The following is a 19,098-nucleotide window of genomic DNA, read 5'->3' on the forward strand; positions in this document are numbered from 1 at the left end:
GAGAAAATAAATAGCGGATGAATCTCAACAGTCCAATCACGAAGTTGTCAGTGATCGGTTCGTTCGGACTTCGGGAACAGAAGGTAAAAATTTCAGCCAAAATCTGCTTCTCAATATCGTTTTTGTCTTCCGAAAATCATGTTAGAGAAATAATGCTTTGTATGCTTTGCCTAACTGTTTTTGCAGCAACTGAAAACCTAGACGAAGATGCAAATATTTGTCAAAACCCTAACGGGGAAGACCATCACCCTCGAGGTCGAGAGCAGCGACATCATCGACAACGTCAAGGCGAAGATTCAGGTTTCTCTTAATCCATTCCGTTACACATGATCTAATCTTCAATTTCGATTTTTTGGCTGTCTTTTCAGGGTTTCTTTTTCCTCTTGCAGAATTTCGAACTTAGTTTTACAGGAGATAACTAAATCTTTAGAATGATTCCTTTATATTTTTTTCGTGTGGTTATTTTAATCCTCTTATGAACTACAAACTTAGTGTTAAGGAATATTTACTATCACTGCTTCTTTTATTACGTTGTAGTTTTCTGAAAGTTGCATAGAAAATGGTTTAGGGGTGACAATGAATTGTAAAACATTCGATCCAAAATTAACCAATCCTTTTTTTTTTTGTGGATTTAGATATTACATTTGCTATTTGCGATGGATTTGAAGAAAATTCAGATTTGAACTTGGATATTGGTTACCCAAATTCAATTTCATTTTGGTTCATATGGTGTTGGATATTGATTCGTTATCCAAATCCACCATATTTATGCTGATAGTTTATTCAAATATCCTTATCTGACATCTATTTACATATTTAGTTATTTTTTAAATGGTTTAATGAGTTGATACATTTAGCAACTTTGGATTTACTATGGATTTGCCATTTGAAACCAGATGCAGGTACACATACAAAATAGTAAACAAGTTTGCATTTGGAATAAATTGAGCAGATTTGCATTTGGATATTTAAAAAATTACAAATATCTGATTGGCTGACATTCCTAGTAATGACTATTGTAGAAAAACATTGAAGTGATGATAAATCAAATTCCGTGTTGGTTGAATTGTTTATAAGTAGAAGAACTTTTATCATCTTTCTTTGTTTTCTGACATTTGGTTTCAATCTATTTGTGCCCTCCCAAGTGGGTGTTGTTTTAACATAATGCTTTCTTCATGATTACTACCCATTTTAGGATAAAGAAGGTATCCCTCTGATCAGCAGAGGTTGATTTTTGCTGGTAAGCAACTGGAAGATGGCCGAACCCTGGCTGATTACATCCAAAGGAGTCCACTCTTCACCTTGTTTTGAGGCTTAGGGGAGGAACCATGATTAAGGTGAGACGCTCACTGGAAAAGAAATTGAAATTGACATCGAACCAACTGATACCATTGATCGTATCAAGGAACGAGTCGAAGAGAAAGAAGAATTCCTCCAGTTCAGCAAAGGTACATATCTTAGTCTTCTCTGTTTTACTGAATGCATCTCTAGGATTACTTGATTGATGACATGCTTTTTCTATTTGCATTATTATTTTGATTTCAAATCTTGAATTTCTTATTTTCCATTGGCTAATATAAGTTCTTTGGTGTACTACATGACAATATTTCTCCAAAGGTGTACAAATACAAAAGAGTTTTACTTCACAGCCTCGTATACAGGACATAAAATTTGACGATCTTACACTTGTATGCCACTCTAAATCTAAAGCATGTTATTTGATGCACTTGGATATATTCTTTATTTGTTATGCATTGGAACGTATTTCATGGTATAGATTTCCTGTTTCAAGAGGGAAAACATGATTGGATCATAGGTTGTATACATGTATCTGCTCCAATTTGTGATTTGTTCGAGTGTCCAGGTCTTGGATTAAGTTCATAACCATAGTCCTCTGCTTCTAGAGTTTGTTAAGTTAATGCATGTTTTGAGTCATCTTACCATTTTAATTTAAACCCAAATGTTTTGACATGTTATAGGCTTATATATGCGGGGAAGCAACTTGCAGATGACAACAGCGCGTGACTACAATATTGAGGGTGGATCTGTGCTGCATCTCGTGCTTGCACTGAGGGGTGGCTGTATCTAGATGGTCCCTCAAATATTTGACAGAATCTGCTCCGATTTTTCTTTGGCTTAAAACCTACATGGAACGTATATGAATTGATTTTCGCAGACGCAGATTGTGTGTTGTATTATTATAATATTGCCTTCTTTGGATGGCCGGGAGATAAAAAGATTGAAAAGAAAGTCTGGGTTTTCCTATTCCTCAATGGACATTAATAAGATACCGTATGAACAAACAAATGGGACGACATTCTAAATGTGGTCGATCTTCACAAGATAGGTATTATCATATCTAAGAACATACTGGTCTTGTTATTGATATCGGTGTCTATTAGGAATTTTGGACTGGAGCGGGAAAACAATGAAGTGAAATTTTAGAGTGGAAAAGTAATAAACTAAGATTAACTTGGTAAAGATAACATATAAAAAAGGCGAGATTTAATATGATTTGGACTTGGAATAACAAGAATACTAATTTATTATAAGTAAAAATCATATTATGATATTCTTTGTGAAGGTACTAATTTTTATCCATAAAGAGATAGACTAGCATCAATATTTTTAGAAGTGCTCATAATGAGAAAAATTCATTTGAAGAATAAGGAGTAGAACTTATTCAACCTTTACATGATTATATCACAGAAGGAGATAAATTGTCATCTCCAGTGGAAAATTCATAATAAGAAGAACTAATCCCAAATAAGAACTTTCAACATTACCATCATAATCAAGTGAAGTCAAATGGATAAATTTTTATTATCTTTTTGTCTTTGCTCTATTATTGTTACACAAGAATGAGCAAAGAGGGGCAACTGAAGATACTAATTTTTATCCATTTTTTATTATTATTCAATATTATTAATATTTTATTTATTATATTTGTATTAATAAATATTATTACAAACAGGCCCATTACAACAAATCCTGGAGCCCAATGACCCAATTCAGGTCCAACTAGAACCGGCCTAGATCTGGAGACCCAACCCAGATGCAAGGAAACCCTAGGTTTCAAACATCTTCATCCAGCCGCTCTCTCTTTCCACCGTGGATCTGACTTGATCCAACGGCCAAGATGGCTCCAGACAAAACCCTAGGGTATCATTACCCTAGGGCCACGCGGCCGCTGCAGCTACTCCCCATCTCCACCGCTGTCATGTCTCGTCGAAAGCTTCCAGAAGAGCCACTCCAGCCGTACACATGTCGCCCCAACGGTGAGTCACCACTGGAAGTTTGGTGACTCACCGAACAGTCCTCTTTTACCCGGTCCGAGAGCCACACCGTCGATGGTTATAAAAACCATCGACCACCTGCAAACAAGAGGAGAAGGGACAGAGAGAACACAGCAACCAAAACCATCAAAAGATCAAAGCAAAATTAAGAGAAGCCTTACCGAAAGCTGCGATGTCCCGGAGTTCATAGGCCGCCGTAGAAACAAAAATACTGAAGGTATTTTTCTTAGATCTAGGCAAATATGAGACGTTTTAACGAAAACTAAGGACAAAGTTGAACGTAGATCACTCGGATCTATCGTTCGGGAGGTTTTTGTTTTTCCGACCACCGGAAGCGGTGGCCGGTGGTGAGTTTATCGGCGGCACAAGGATGCCGGCCGTGACCGCTTCCCTCCGATGAGGGAAGCTGAGAGAGGCCAGAGAGAACTCTGGTTCTCTCATTTAGAAAGAAGAAGAGAAATAAGAGAAAGAAAAATGAGAGAGCTGGCCCTTCGGGCCAGCCGTTTGGGGCATTTATACCCCTTCCCAAACGACGCCGTTTTGGGAGGGGTATATATGTTAATTTCGCGCATGGCCAAACCCTTTCCGCAGCCATTTGAGTTTTGTAATTATTCATTTTAGTCACTGAAACTAACTTCTGAATGTTCTAATTATCTTCGAATTTATTTTATTATGTTTTAGTCCTTGCCAGTATTAAATAATATATTTAAGGTAAATATCAAATTTAGTCCCTCATAGTTTAGTAATTATTATTTTAATCCCGTATTATGAATTATGGTTAAATTACACTTTTAATGCCCATCTTTTATATATTTTGAATTAGTACTCTAGTTTTATTTTACATTTTAATCATTAAAATTTCATTTTTGATCTTTTTTTAATATTTTAATACTATATTTTTAATTCCTTTTATTTTAATCATTATTGCAATATATTTTATTATTATTTATTATATTTTTTTATATTTATATAAATAATATATATATAATAATCTTTGTTTTTAAAACAACTGGATGTCCATTTTCTGATCTTTAAATAAATAAATATCCTATTTTAATTATATATTATTTTTAATTATTATTTATTTTTTAATATCAAAGAAAAGAGTTGTCTTAAGGCACCTAGAAGTCATTTTCTGATATTTCTAAATAAATAAATATTTTATTTATAAATATATAAATTAATATATATTTTCATAATTATAATTTTAAAATAATAGGATTATAAATTAAATATATTTTGATTTTTTAATTTCTAATAATAGAGATAATTTATAATTAAAAAGTACCAATTTTGGGTGTTGTAGGGGTGCTAATCCTTGCCTAAACGTAACCGAATACGAATCCCTTTTTATTATTAAAAGAATGAATTTTTGGTTAAACGCATATCAGTTTATCTTTTAATCGATGTTTTCTTAAAAACTCTTTTAAAGGATGATTTTTAGGTATTCGACCTGACCCAAAAGGCCGATGGCGACTCCCAACTTATTTTAAAAACAATTTATTCACATAATTTTTCCCGCCAAGTAAAAAAATTCGTGCCCGGACGAAAACCGATTACGACAGCTTGGCGACTCCGCTGGGGAACTTGTCAAACTTTAAAATTAATTATAAATTGTCTCTATCAATTAGAAATTAAAAAATCATATTTATTTAATTTTAATTCTTTTATTTCAAAATTTTTATTACTTATTTTTCATAATATTTTCAAAATTTTATTACTTACTTATTTTTCATAATATTTATTATATTTTTTATTTTTTTATTTTATTTTCAAATATTTTATTTCATTATTATCTGTCAGATGTTTGAACATTTATCCTCACACAAACACATGCATTGCATAAATATAATCTCTATAATGAGATTTGTCCCTTTAAGTGGGAGTGAAAGCGACGTCTTCGTGAGAATTATTCTCCGTGTCAGACCTAGCAAGTAGCTTTCGGGGTTCATATACTCTATGTTTCGTGAGAATTTATCTACGTGTCAGCATAGAGAAGTGTATCCCCTCGAATTGAACTCGATCCACTTAGTCTGTGATGGACTATGATAGGGGTTAGCAGCCCAAGGGGGTACTAACAAGGACAATTTGGTACCTTTACTCCTAGAATTGAAACCCTGCATATAATAAACCCTAGAAATTCACCTGATCTAAGACAATACTGAACCTCTGTTCATAGGTGTACACAAAGGAGAAATAAGTTTTAATTTTTTTAATAAATGCATGCGAATTAGAAATCATGCGGTTAGGTTAAATTTTCCAAACAAAGCATGGAACTAGAAAGCATGAGGTTAAGATTTATACCTTGATTGATATATTTTTTCCATTAGTTGGTACTAATTATTCTATTTTTGTTTTCTTATTTTTCCATGCATGTTACATTGCTCTAATTTTTTTATATTCTTTTGTCTGCATTACATGATCATGACATAACCAAAAGGTGTTGACTTGAAAGACTGTTCATCAAATTGGAAAGAAATCGTAAATGGACAAAAAGTTTTATGATCAAACAAAATATGATGCGGCCAAGGAAAAACATCCTGAAGAAACTACGAGGATCGAGGGAAGTTTTGTACATAGAGAACCGGTTATATTAATACCAAAAGTGTTACACAAAGATCCTATCAGATTGATACCAAAAGCAGTCTATGGTAAGAACAACAGTCAGGGTATTCAGAGTAGTGGAGGTTTTTATGAAGCTCAAGCATGTTATTTGAAGGACTTGAACGACCAAAACAAGAAATTAAGCACAGAAATGAAAACCATGCATGAAGATTTTCAGAAGATCAGTCAAACCTTTCAAAATGCTGGCCTAGGAAGTACCCCAGAAGAGTGGATAATAGGGGTCACCAAGCTGAAAAAGAGCTTTAACATATATGAGGATCTTGTTCAAGAACTTCTTGGACAGAAAGGTTCTCTTACAAGGGAAAATGAGCAACTCCGAGAAATGACACAGAAGATGAAAGAGAATGTCATGGAAGAAGTTGCAGTCCAGACAAATAATATGGTTCTTAAGTGATAGATTTAGCTGATTTTACAAGGAAATGAAGCAGACTGAAGACTCAACTTTTTGAGCATGAATGGAAACTAACTGGGCTTTGAAAAAGTTAGGAGTGAAAGATATCCTTATATGTAAAGTTTTGTTTGATGTACCGAAACTTTTGTGTTAAATGAAATCTGTTCTAAGATGATCACTCTTGAGTAAACACCTTTTCATACATGCATTTGCATTTTGCATCTTTGCATTTTCATTGTGCATTTACTCTTATATTTGCTTTTGTATTATACAATTTGCATTTTTATTGTTACATTCATATATTTACATTTGCATTTACATTTGCATTTTTACGTTTGTATTTACATTTTCATATTTCCATAATTACATTTTATTTAAAACTATTTTACATGCATTTAATCATGACAACGTGGAATAATTCGTGGAGAATTCCATGACAGAATCAAAGTGGAGTTAACTTGGTCTTCCTAAAGAAGGATAATAGCCATGAATGAGATTTTAGCAAGGGTTGGTAGAATTGAGAAATTACAAGAGCAACTTATCAAGACTCAACAAGAAATGACTGATCATGCAAAAAAAAAAGTTTCAGGATGATTCAAAAGAGCAAATGACCAAGCTGATGAACCTGATGAATGTTGTGATACATGGAGAGAAACCCTTAGAGGATCCTGTTGTGAAAGATTTGAATAGGATTATGAATAATGTAGATGATACAATGGAAACAAATGACCAGAACTTTGCCAAGGAATGTGGAAATTCGATAAATCTCCAAAAATTGGGTATGACCCCAGAAGATGATACAAAGATCAAGTTGAAGAGAAACATAGAAGAAATTTCAGTACCATTGAAGAAAGCTAAACAAAACAAATTTAGATCGTAAGTCACAAGGTCTTCAAGAAAGCAAAGAAAATAATTGTAATGTGACAGTGATGTCAGGGGAAATTCTACCCAAGTTTCCTTCAGTTTTATGCAGCAAGTTATATCCTGAGTTACTCAAAGCCCATCTTATTGGCCCATGTTAGGCTAAGCCTTTGTTGCCTCCTTACCCGAGATGGTATATGAAAAGTCTTTGTGAATATCATGCTGGAATCCGAGGACACTCTATCGAGAATTATGGTAACTTCAAAAGACAAGTTCAAGACCATTTGGTTCATAAAATCATAAGAGTGGATGTTAACAGTCAATCCATTTTGATCAAACAACCGGGATTCAAACCCCAAAATGAAATTAACACGGTTAAGGCAAATGAAGATCATACAACAGAAGATATTGAAAAGAAAAAAGGCAAAATTAAGGAATATGAAGTATGTATGACAGATTCAACTTCTGATACTTCTCTGATACTAAAGAATGAAAAAGAAATGAAAAGAGAGGTAATTCGAGATTGGCCCACCAGTTTAAGAATGAATGGGAAAAATGTAACTCTGAAGAAACCTCAAACATTTGTATCAGATGTTCTGAGGACAAGTGAAGCAATGGGCAATATAAAGAGTCTAGTGAATACTACTCCAATCACAGCTGCAAGATGCATTCAGAATCAGAACAAAACTTTCATCACCAAAGGAAGCTATTCTGAATATAAAATTGAGCCCAATTTCCACTCGGGGAAGAAGAAGATGATCATAGAGACTGATCAGGAAGAAGCAAAGATTTGTACATTTGAGAGTTTATCCAAAGAATTTGACACAAAAGATGATCAAGAAATGGGGGGAAAATGAGGACAAAAAACCTTAGTCCTATTACACACCTAACATTATAATGAGGCATGATAGATAAACAAGTGGAAGTTGATATCTACCACTGTAGTAACTTTCTACTTTCAGCATCTTGTTTGAACTTGTTTTTTGTTCTCTTTCTCTGCCCTTTGTAATAAATAAATTTGTGTTACTTTTATGGTTATGAGCAAGGAATCAAGTTTTAACCTTGAGATTCTTGAGTATCAAGTAGATTAAATATTCTTTTAAATTTTCAAGAGTTATAAATCTTTGGCAAGTGGTAAAATTATATCTTCCATATCTCATTCAACGCCAATTACTCGACCCTTACCAAAACCAAATCCTGACACTACATTTATCTGAGACTCTGAAGTAATGTCTCCACCTGTTTTTGAGACACGTACTCCAGATGTTTACCTTTTCGGGTAGAGTTAATTGATGATACTACATTCCACCATATATACGACTTCAAAAGTTACATATTTGTCCTTCCAAATACAAAACCACCATAAACCAAATAATCTCAAAAGAACTAAACTTTCAATTATCTGTGAATCTTTCTGTAAGAGGAGACGATATGAGGCATTATGGACCAGCTTATCGAACATAATTTCGAGTGATTGGAGCATACTCAGAGAAGAAAAAATGATTGATTGAAATAAATATATCATGCATTAATTACAATTTTTATGTAAGTAAAGTTAATCTTGAATATTCATCCCCCTGGAGATACCTCTTTTTACAAGGACTTCTATGTATGAGATGACTAAACTTCGAGCACAGATCAAGCACGCCAGCTCAGTGTCATATCACCCAAAGATGAATGGGGCATTTGCAGGAGCAAATAAGTACCTTAAGAGGATTATTACAAAGACCACTGAAGCTTACAAGGATTAGCACGAGAAGCTACCTTTTGCCTTATATGCATATTGAATTACAGTGCGAACATTTACTAGGGCAATATCTTATTGTTTAGTCTATGGGATGGAAGCAGTATTACCAATTGAAGTTAAGATCCCATCATTTTGTATCCTAAAGGAGGACAAATTGGAGAAGACTGAATGTATCTAAGCTCGATTTAATCAATTAAACCTTATTGATGAGAATCAATTGAAAGCTATTTACCATGAGCAAATGCATTAGAAACGGACAAGAAAATACATCCAAGAGAATTCCAAGAGGATGATCTAGTGATGAAAAAGATTTTGCCTATACATAAAGATTTCCGGGGGAAATGGATACCTAATTGGGAAGGGTCACACGTTGTAAAAAAGACCTTTTCCGGAGAAGCATTGATCTTGGCAGAAATGGATGGGAAAGTTCTGAGAAACCAAATAAACTTAGATTCTGTCAAGAAATATTATACTTGAAGAAGGAAAAAGGACAAAAAGGAAAAAGAGGTATTCAAAACAGTTGAAGTCTTATACTCATCCAACAAAGAAAGAAAAAAGAAAAATCCAGCAAAGAAAGAAAAAAAAGAAAAAATGATGAAAAAGGAAAAATGAGAAAAAATAAAAAAAAAAAGGAAAAAAGAAAAAGGGGAGAAATTGAATCAAGATGGGTGACTCCAGGGAGCCTCAAGTTACAAGATGGATCAAGTACAATTAATTCAGATATTCATATTCAACAAGAAGAGCAAGAAATGATGAAGATATGAGAAAATGGAAATGAATCCAAAATTTGGCAGTCTAGAGGGATCCAGATGATAGAAAAATCCCCAACAAAGCATATCCAAGTCAAACAAAGCAAAATTGAAGGAATCCAATTAAGAGAGAATATCTTCAGAATTCATTCTGCCTCTAAAAATTGATTTTTATTTACAAAAATTGGTTTTTAAAATCTTTAATGCATGATATAAAAAATGATAAAAGGGGGGTTCAAGATGTAAATTTTTAAATAACATCTTGAAACCAAAGGAGGATTCGTGTTGAAAACCTGAAAAGGTGGCTCGAATATTGAATGGTGCAACAACGACATAAGAGATGATTTTAAGCTCTTAAATGAAGCACCACACATCCCAAAGACGTTCCTGAGATTTTGGAAACGAGAAGCATCTTTACAAGATGAGCATAACAACCTTTTCTTCAAGTTAGTGGAAGCCGAAGCGACATACTGGACCAACTTGAAAGAACCTACTTTACCAAAATCAACCTACACCTCAAATCAGTCAATAATTTTGACACTTGCCATATGACTATGATTTTTGAATGATTTAAAAGTGTAGTTGATTTATTGGATATTCATTAAACTTATTGTTTATGATTTGATTATATTGTGAACCTGAAAGGGGTAATACTTTGCAAAATTCTTTCATTCTTCAATAAAGAAAGGAGAAAAAACATTTTCAAACAGGACAGTCTCAAATGAGGAAGGTCCTTGAAGCAATTGTTGCTTATTCTACCTCTGTTGTAGAAAAAGAATGAACGAGGCCAGAATAATGAAGCACTTCACATTTTTTAAAGCAAGTGGTCTGAGAAGCCAGAAAGTCTGGAGAATTGAACTTGTGACACTCCCCTATGACATTATTAGCAGCTCATCAAGAAAGATTATCGTTTATCTCATGGTGAGGGCGATAAGCATCACCAGACAGATTATTTTCCCCAACCATCAATTCATGTTCTCTAGAAGATTACATCATAGAGCCATGAACAAGTCACTACCTGCACTCTGGTTATACTGTGATGTTGGCTCAAGTCTTGATACATCATTGCAACTTCTTCTATGATCATTTTCTTTATCCATTATGTCCTTCAGAAGATTGCTGAATATGAATTTAAGGACTTATGGCATAGAATAAGACATTGGAACAGAATCTACCCTTATAGGCCTTTTATATAGGGTAACATTGGTTACAAGATTCCAAAAGTTGAAGATGACCAGTTTTACTGTTAACTAAACCGTTCCATAATTCGAAAAGAGTGGGATATATTGGAGCAGTAGAAGAGATAGTTGTCGTAACAGTCATTGCAAGAAAATGCACCAACAAAAATCTTCTAGTTCATCCTGATGATGTTTATTTCTTCCAGTAAGGTTGTTACGCTGGATGCCACTGACAACAAGGTCGAATTCGATAAATCAACTCATCAATTGCTCCAACCGATCATCATTCAGTTCTTGCACATCTATTTTCAAAGATATGCCAAGACAGTAGAAGATGGCCTCTGCATCACTGATCCCAGAAAAAAAAAGACAGGACATGGATATCACCGGAGAACTTGTCTCTAGCAGCTCCTCATGTATAGTTTTTAGGGAAACCTATAAGCATTTCCACCTCATCAGGTTCAAGTGGAGTAACTTTATTCCTTCCAACCCATACCAGATTCCATTTTCAGCACTCATCAAGAACATACTTCTGGACACTCGAAGGTGGCTCATCGTCATAAGCTTCAAGAGCCTTACAGATCATTTCTGTCAATTTGGCACTTCCTATACATGTTTGTAAATAGTTCAACTTTGTTCTTGGATCCCAGGAAGGCCATCATTTCTTTGTCAATGGAAAAATATCATGTCTAGCGCGTGGAGAAAACATGATAAGAGTAAATCTGTTCTCAATTGGCGGATTATGAATATAGCCCCTTTTCAGTATAGCGGTATGAAAATGCTTTGAATCTACAAATTCTGGCTCTACATCGAATAAGTACTGTGATATTCAGTCCAAACCAACTGGAGCAAGTGCCACGTTCTCATAGTAGAAATAAGGAGACCCAAAGCATCTTCTGGAATGTTCTTTGAGTTATCTGATCTGGTTTGTATGAACCCTAAAACTAATCATTAGATTTAAAAGATGAATTTGCTCATAGTAGAAATAAGGAGACCCAAATAGCATCTTCTGGAAGTGTTCTTTGAGTTATCTGATCTGGTCCGGTAGGAACCGCAGAACCAATTATTGGAATTGAAAGATGAACTGCATGATCGTCTTCATTAAGAAGCTTCTTTTCAAGCTTCTTCTGCTGCTTCCTTTTCAAAAATCATAGCCCAAGTTTCGCCTTTGCTTGTAATTGGGATTATTGCATAATGACTTCCTATCTTCTACCATAAGAAGTGCGTCAGTAGCCTTAGCCAGTTGATCAGCGCATATAAAATCTATCAATTCTGCAATTGATGAATCTGGACCACATCTCTCCATGGTTATTGAAGTCTTAGCCTCTGAGAATCCCATTTTCGTCAAGTATAACAGTTTATTCTCCTCATCATAATCAGAATTCAGGATTTCCTTGATATCAGAAGAACTATCAATATCTGTGAAATCATCCTGAAAGATCACTTCATAATCAGATGAGTTGTTATCAAAATCAACATGTTGCATGGGTGTGGATTTTTCAAGAGCCTGTACCACTGTATATGTAGTCTTGCTATTGCATCAGATTACTGTTTGCATAAATTGGTTTCTTTCCCACTGAAAAGTATATTTCATAGATGGCCTTCACTGAAAGATGATAAGCCACTGTGTCAGCCTGGAATGGATTACCAATCTATTTTTACTGCTCTGTCTGACTAAATCCCTCCAGATACAGAAAATGGTCACCTCATTCAGAAGATATAAATATCTCAGACGTTTTTGTCACAATGATTGAGTACTTCTTAAGTTTGTGACAAGAAGAAGAGAATTCCTCCAGTTACTTGACAACACTACTGTTCAGTGACACCAGAATGAGAGTATTCAAGATAAGCAGATTTGGGGCATGAAGAAAGCCACAAGTACCCATAACAGCATTGTCAAAATTGGACCTCATGAGGATCATGATATTCCAGTCAAACATACATTGAGAGTTGAATCAGAAGCAGATATTGGGGCAGACTGAAAGCCCATTTCAATTAGAATCAGAAATGTTGATGTATTCTGAACATTTATATCAGCAAAATGTTGGGGCATGCTGAAAACCCTTTCAATCAGAATTAAGAATGTTGAGGTTTTTTTTGAACATTTGTATTAGCCAATATTGGGGCATGTTGAAAGCCCATATTATCCTGTGTCAAGATCATTGACTCGAACAAATATTTCCAATGAGACAAAGATATGAAGAATGAAAATGATGAAACAGTGACAGTCGAGCTAACTATACATAATTGCTTCGTTCATCAGGCAGTTACATTATGATCATGTTGTTGAACAAATATCTACTCAGCAAGTATGGTTTCAAATACCCAATCTTCTTAAACCATGTGTCACATGACAATGTGTTCTTTGATAAACTACATCATGATTGCATGAATAAAGATGATCCCCAGGTAGACTACTCGATCAAGGGTTCAGTTCCTCAAGATCTTAGCTTTGAATTTTGCATTCTCTGTATCAGTGATAATTGAAAATATTTCTTTGAGATTCCTGTCAGTTAATTTCAACCATACTGTTGAGGTTACGAAGCTGTTTTTCACATCAGTTTTGTTTACTTGATGACATTGAGAGAAGCTCATATATATTTCTCTTCCCGATGTTACTGGGGTTATCATTGCCAACTAGACGGAACTGAGTTTTCATCTATTTGGTTTATCATGTGCGTTTCATCCCCAGCGTCAAGAATTCCACCGATATCTTTCTGTACATGGATCCTATAGCTGAAGTGTTTCTACTTTCTACAATGCTCATTACAGAAGAAAACGTGATCCGTATCATACTTGCCCTTGCCCGAGATGATATCAAGAGCAATTAGTGTCTCATATTCAATTCGACACCAGCACATTTTGTGAATTTGACCAACTTTTTTGGTCATACCAGTATTTCACTTATATTCCCATTGGTTTTGTTCTCAGTGGTCTTGTGACATCATACAAAAACTTTGAACACCATGCAAAGAGCTTCATTGACCAGCAATTCGAGCAGAAGCCACAGGAGATGAAGAATGTGTTGTCAAATGTTATGAACCAGTGATTATGATATTGAACCAATGTTGTTATCATATGGTTTTCCTTTATTGATACAAGATGAAGTTTGTCTTCTTCAACCCCAAGATTAGAAATGAAATATGATGAAGATTTCTTTCCACAGAAGGAACTGAAATTTTAAACAAGAAACTAGTGACGCCTACTAAGGTTGAACGACAGGTTGTTGTTAAACATCTCGACATGACATGGTCCAAGTTGCCTTATTCAAGATCTGATTATATATGGATACATGAAATGAATTAGGATAAATCTTCCTTGTAATGTGTTTCAAAGAGTCAAATTAGAACAGACTCTACTCTCCTAATTAATCCCTGCTGAGTCAGACATATCTACATCTACATTCTTCAAAGATGATAGATTTTCTCTTAAAAGATGATAGATTCTCTTTTAAAAGATGACAGATTCTCTTTTCAAGATGAAAGCTTTATTGAATTTCTACACAAGTCCCGACAAAGAAAGTTGGTTTTATCCAAGACAAAATGGGCATCAAAGTCATAGTTCTGATTACAGCAAGAGTTCCACAAATGAAACATTTCTTCTGAGACTTAAATGAAGCAAAGAAGGCACCAAGATACAAGTTGATCAGATAATTCTGCAGAAATGCAAGCTTGATAGCATAAGTTTCTACACTGATATCCAGAGGTAACCCTGGCAATAATGATGAAGTGAAGGAAGACCAAGTTCACCACATTGAAGTCAAATGAAGATTGCATCAACATTCATGCATTACATTGATACATCTAACATTCAAACATGAAGTTTTACAGATCTTCGGAAGAACAAGAAGATTCATGGTAAGAAATACCTTTTAAGAAGAACGTAGAATTCAAAACCTCGAATACAGGAATCATGCAAATATCTGAAGAAGAGATGGACGCAATCCATAAAAATGAGCATTATCTTGAGATTGGGGCATGTTACCCAATCAACATGTTATATCAAAAAAGATAAAGAAAAAAATATATATGAAAAACGATTTCTATAGTTTCTCATTCAATCTTTTTAAAAATGAAATTATTGAAAAGTAAGAAAACGATTTCCTTAGTTTTTTACTTAGTAAACTATTTCCCACATCTGTAAGTCCTACAGTGCATGATGTTCCAAAAAGCCTTCGGGAGCTTTTTGATGTTTTTAAAACCTTCGGGCCATCTGTATGTACTGCAGTGCATGATGTTTCCAAAAAGCCTTCAGGAGTTTTTTGATGTTTTCAAAGCCTTAGGGTCATCTGTAAGTCCTACAGTGCATGATGTTTCCAAAAACCTTCGGGAGCTTTTGATGTTTTCAAAACCTTCGGGTCATCAGCATTACCAGGTAGAGTTCATAATGAGAAGAACTCATCTGAAGAAGGAAGAAGTTTATAATAGAAGAACTTGTTCAACCTTTACTTTAATTCATCACTCGATGGATCAGCATTGCCAGGTCAAGTTTATAATGAGAAGAACTCATCTGAAGAAGGAAGAAGAAGTTCATAATGAGAATAACTTGTTCAACATTTTGTTTAAATTCATCATTTGATGGATCACATTGCCAGGTAGAGTTCATAATGAGAAAACTCGTCATCTAAAGAAGAAGAAGTTCATAATGAAAGAGCTTGTTCAACCTTTTGCTCAAATCCATCACTCGATGGATTAGCTTTTCCAGAGAAAGTTCATAATGAGAAGAACTTATCTGAAGAAGGAAGAAAAAGTTCATAATGAAAAGAGCTTGTTCAACCTTTTGCTCAAATCCATCATTGATGGATCCAGAGAGTTCATAATGAGAAGAACTTATCTGAAGAAGAAGAAAATTCATAATGAGAAGAGCTTTTCAACCTTTTATCTAGAAGTCAGCATTAATTTAGAAGTTCATAATGAGAAGAGCTTGTTCAACCTTTTGTTTAAATTCATCATTTGATGGATCAACATTGCCAGGTAGAGTTCATAATGAGAAGAACTCATCTGAAGAAGAAGAAGAAATTCATAATGAGAAGAGCTTGTTCAACCTTTTACTTGACTCTATCACATAAGAAGATAGATCAGCATTAACATTTCCAGAAAAAGTTCATAATGAGAAGAACTCATCTGAAGAAGGAAGAAGAAGTTCATAATGAGAAGAACTTATTCAACCTTTTGCTCGAATTCATCATTCGATGGATCATCGTTGCCAGAAGGTTCATAATGAGAAGAACTTATATGAAGAGGAAGAAGAAGTTCATAATGAGAAGAGCTTGTCAACCTTTTGCTTGACTCTATAGATCAGCATTAACATTTCCAGTTAGAGTTCATAATGAGAAGAACTCATATGAAGAAGAAAGAAAAAATCCATAATAAGAAGAATTTGGTAAAACCTTTTGTTTGAATTCATCATTCGATGGATCAACTTTTCCAGAGAAGTTCATAATGAGAAGAACTTATCTGAAGAGGAAGAAGAAGTTCATAATGAGAAGAGCTTGTTCAACCTTTTGCATAAGGAGATAGACTAGCATCAACATTTTCAGAAGTGCTCATAATGAGAAGAACTCATCTAAAGAATAAGGAGTAGAACTTATTCAACCTTTATATGATATCACAGAAGGAGATAAATTGTCATCCCTAGTGGAAAAGTTCATAATAAGAAGAACTAATCCCAAATAAGAACTTGTTCAACATTACCATCATAATCAAGTGAAGTCAAATGGATAAAATTTTATTATCTTTTTGTCTTTGCTCCATTCTTGTTAACACAAGAATGAGCAAAGAGGGGCAACTGAAGATACTAATTTTTATCTATTTTTTTATTATTATCAATATTATTAATATTATTTTATTTATTATTTGTATTAATAAATATTATTACAAACAGGCCCATTACAACAAATCCTGGAGCCCAATGACCCAATTCAGGTCCAACTAGAACCGGCCTAGATCTGGAGACCTAACCCAGATGCAAAGGAAACCCTAGGGTTTCAAACATCTTCATCCAGCCGCCTCTCTCTTTCCACCGTTGGATCTGACTTGATCCAACGGCCCAGATGGCTCCAGACAAAACCCTAGGGTATCATTACCCTAGGGCCACGCGGCCGCTGCAGCTACTCCCACCATCTCTACCGCTGCCATGTCTCGTCGAAAGCTTCCAGAAGAGCCACTCCAGCCGCACACATGTCGCCCCAACGGTGAGTCACCACTGGAAGTTTGGTGACTCACCGAACAGTCCTCTTTTACCCGGTCCGAGAGCCACACCGTCGATGGTTATAAAAACCATCGACCACCTGCAAACAAGAGGAGAAGGGACAGAGAGAACACAACCAAAACCATCAAAAGCTCAAAGCAAAAATTAAGAGAAGCCTTACCGAAGAAGTTGCGACGTCGCTGGAGTTCATAGGCCGCCGTAGAAACAAAAATACCGAAGGTATTTTTCTTAGATCTAGGCAAATATGGGACGTTTTAACGAAAACTAAGGACAAAGTTGAACGTAGATCACTCAGATCTATCGTTCGGGAGGTTTTTGTTTTTCCGGCCACCGGAAGCGGTGGCCGGCGGTGAGTTTATCGGCGCACAATGATGCCGGCCGGTGACCGGCTTTCGTCCGATGAGGGAAGCTAGAGAGAGGCCAGAGAGAACTCTGGTTCTCTCATTTGAGAGAAAGAAGAGAGAAAGAAGAGAGAAGAAAAATGAGAGAGCTGGCCCATTTGGGGCATTTATACCCCTTCCCAAACGACGCCGTTTTGGGAGGGGTATATCTAATTTCGCGCATGGCCAAACCCTTTCCGCAGCCATCTGAGTTTTGTAATTATTCATTTTAGTCACTGAAACTAACTTCTGAACGTTCTAATTCAGTCTTCGAATTTTATTTTATTATGTTTTAGTCCTTACCACTATTAAATAATATATTTAAGGTAAATATCAAATTTAGTCCCTCATAGTTTAGTAATTATTATTTTAATCCCGTATTATGAATTATGGTTAAATTACACATTTAATGCCCATCTTTTATATATTTCGAATTAGTACTCTAGTTTTATAATTTTACATTTTAATCATTAAAATTTCATTTTTGATCTTTTTTTTAATATTTTAATACTATTTTTAATTCCTTTTATCTTAATCATTATTTGCAATATTATTTTATTATTTATTATTATTATTTTTATTATTTATATAAATAATATATATAATAAATAATATTTGTTTATTCGTTAAAATCCTGTATTTCATAAATTACTTTTAATAATCATTTTTTAATATATTATTTATTTTTCAATATTAAGAAAGGGTAGTCTTAAAACAACTGGATGTCCATTTTCTGATATTTTTAAATAAATAAATATCATATTTTATAAATTATATATTATTATTTTTAATTATTTATTTATTTTTTAATATCAAAGAAAAGAGCTGTCTTAAGGCACCTAGAAGTCCTTTTCTGATATTTCTAAATAAATAAATATTTTTTTATAAATATATAAATTAATATATATTTTCATAATTATAATTTTAAAATAATAGGATTATAAATTAAATATATTTTGAATTTTTAATTTCTAATAATAGAGACAATTTATAATTAAAAAGTACCAATTTTGGGCGTTGTAGGGGTGCTAATCCTTCCCTAAACGTAACCGACTACGAATCCCTTTTTATTATTAAAAAGAACGAATTTTTGGTTAAAACATAGATCAGTTTATCTTTTAATCGATGTTTTCTTAAAAACTCTTTAAAGGATGATTTTTAGGTATTCGACCTACCTGACCCAAAAGGCCGATGGCGACTCCCAATTTATTTTAAAAACCATTTATTCACATAATTTTTCCCGCCAAGTAAAAAAATTCGTGCCTTGACGAAAACCGATTACGACACTATGTATCTTAAAGTTAAATATATTATTTTTCCAAAATATATAATTGTTTATTGAATCTATTAAGCGATAATTCTTAGAAGCTTTTAAAATATCTTAATAAATATTTAATGTTAAAAAAGATAAATAAATTAAAGTGACAACTTTTTTATTCGAAATCATTGGTGTGAAATGTTACCCTTATTGTAACACTTACAGACTGATGTGGATGACATGCTCCGATATGAGGTGTTACATTAGGGCCATCGGAGCGACTCGCAGTAAAAATCTCAGAAAATTTAAAATCCATATTAAAATGTGTAAAATCATAAAAAATTATAATTAAATATACAAGTTCAAAAAATCATTCATACACTACAAACAGAAGTTAAAATCA

The 19,098-nt window shown here is 34.1% G+C and overlaps 2 long non-coding RNA genes across 2 annotated transcripts; both read left to right on the plus strand.

Moving 5' to 3' along the window:
• LOC120212324 lies at positions 1-1,297 on the plus strand. Its single transcript, XR_005524689.1, has 3 exons — positions 1-83; positions 187-300; positions 1,196-1,297. It is a non-coding gene; the product is annotated as an uncharacterized LOC120212324 (long non-coding RNA).
• A 9-nt stretch (positions 1,298-1,306) lies between these two features.
• Positions 1,307-2,265, plus strand: LOC120212331. The gene is made up of 2 exons (XR_005524690.1): positions 1,307-1,448; positions 1,980-2,265. It is a non-coding gene; the product is annotated as an uncharacterized LOC120212331 (long non-coding RNA).
• The last annotated feature ends 16,833 nt before the right edge of the window (positions 2,266-19,098 follow it).

Source organism: Hibiscus syriacus, unplaced genomic scaffold (genome assembly GCF_006381635.1).
Source record: "Hibiscus syriacus cultivar Baekdansim isolate YM2019G1 unplaced genomic scaffold, ASM638163v2 tig00000731_pilon, whole genome shotgun sequence".
NCBI classification, from domain to species: Eukaryota; Viridiplantae; Streptophyta; class Magnoliopsida; order Malvales; family Malvaceae; genus Hibiscus; species Hibiscus syriacus.